This window comes from Amphimedon queenslandica, unplaced genomic scaffold (assembly GCF_000090795.2).
Source record: "Amphimedon queenslandica unplaced genomic scaffold, v1.1 AMPQUscaffold_13512, whole genome shotgun sequence".
Taxonomy (NCBI): domain Eukaryota; kingdom Metazoa; phylum Porifera; class Demospongiae; order Haplosclerida; family Niphatidae; genus Amphimedon; species Amphimedon queenslandica.
Window position 1 is genome coordinate 693,042 of NW_003546252.1, and position 1,819 is coordinate 694,860.

Sequence of the window (1,819 nt, forward strand, 5' to 3'; positions counted from 1 at the left end):
ATTTCAGGTCTCCTGCTTCTGTTCCACCTATTAGTAATCAAAGTATGCTGCTTTAAGTACATTCCAAGTATCCTCAAGTTAATCACTTTTGGACAAATTTTTACAATATTGACACTAACAAGTAAATTTTCTATATTACACTTCTTTCAAAACAATACAGAAGCTCTAATGCCTTTTTCAAGCAAAATGATGCTCCTTCCACAAATTTTTCTTGGATTCACATTTGCCATACTCTTTCCAGCAACATTAGAATTCACAATAGCACAGTCTCCAGTGCATATGAGGGGAGTCATGGCTGGAATGAGGTTTGCTTCATTGGGATGTGGATATCTTTTCAATATTAATATGAAGTATCTATTTGGTTGTCACAATGAGTATTTATGTACTGCTTCCTACTACTACCTGACTAAGAGTGCTGTAGTTTTTGTTATATTGATAGTATTTATAATACTGGCAAGAAATTACAAGTATCTTGTAAGAGAGAATGAAGTTAATGTTCACCTTATTGTTGATGATCACTATCAAAGATACATGGAACAAGAGGAAGAATATAACATTCAATTTTCCCATTAACTATAACTGATAGCTTCCTTTCATATTATTTTAGTCAGATCTACATGATGTTTGCCATAAAATACCTGCTTCTTTTGTCTTTAAATCAATAAAAATAGTTATAAATTTGAGAGAAAATTTAATGTATAAATACTCATTTGTAGCTTTTCATTATTTTTCATTAAAATACCTTTGGTGTTAATTTGTCAATTGTTCATCATTAATCATTTCTTTAATTATGCTCTTTTGTATCCTTAGCAATGACCATATGGAAAAGTATTGATTTCATTTCCTTTAAACAACACTACAATACCAATGAAACTTTGCTGAGTCAGAAAACACAGCAAAATTTATCTTTGCCATATATATATATATTGCAATCCATAATTTATTGAGAACTTTTTGCTTTTCACATGATGATCATTAACAATAAACAGAATACAACACTCTAGTATTCTGTCAATAACTTGTTTTTATCAGCTTATGATATACAACATTTCCCATTACAACTTTGAAATCCAAAGCTGCTCACTTCTAATCACTCTCAAGAATGGTCTTCACTCGATGGGCTGTTATGGTTCTTACCTGGGATTGTCTGATGTATTCTCACATTCTCCTTTTAAGATATCTTGTACCTACAATAATTTCATCAACAGTCAAAAATGGATGGATTGGGTTTGATATTTTGTATTGTTTTGTTTTTATAAGTTTTCCTATCTATGGATTATTAGCAGATGTCAAGATTGGAAGACACAGAACAATAATCATTGGTATTGTTCTCTGTTTCCTATCAATGATCTTTGTAGGTTGTGGTTATGTTGTGAATAGTTTCTATCCTTCTAGTGGCATTTTGTGGACAACTTGTAGTGTTGCCTATGTACTTGAATTTGCAGGTTATGGTAGCTTCAAGGCTAACATTATTCAGTATAACATTGATCAAATTGTTGGTGCATCATCTCGTGAAATAAGTGCTCTCATTTATTGGCATTCTGTGGGTGTACCAATTATGTTTACTCTTTTTGAATTGAGCCGTTGTCTCATTGATCAGAAATATTATCTAGCAATAACTTTTATTTTAGCAGGAGTAGCTATATCCTTTGTACTGGTGTCCCATTCATTGTTTAAACACAAACTGGAGAACATAACATTAATAAAGAACCCGATCAGATTAATAGTTAGAGTATTGTGTTATGCCAGGAAGCACAAGTATCCTGAGAATCGTAGTGCTCTGACCTACTGGGAGGAAGAGGCTCCTTCAAGACTAGAC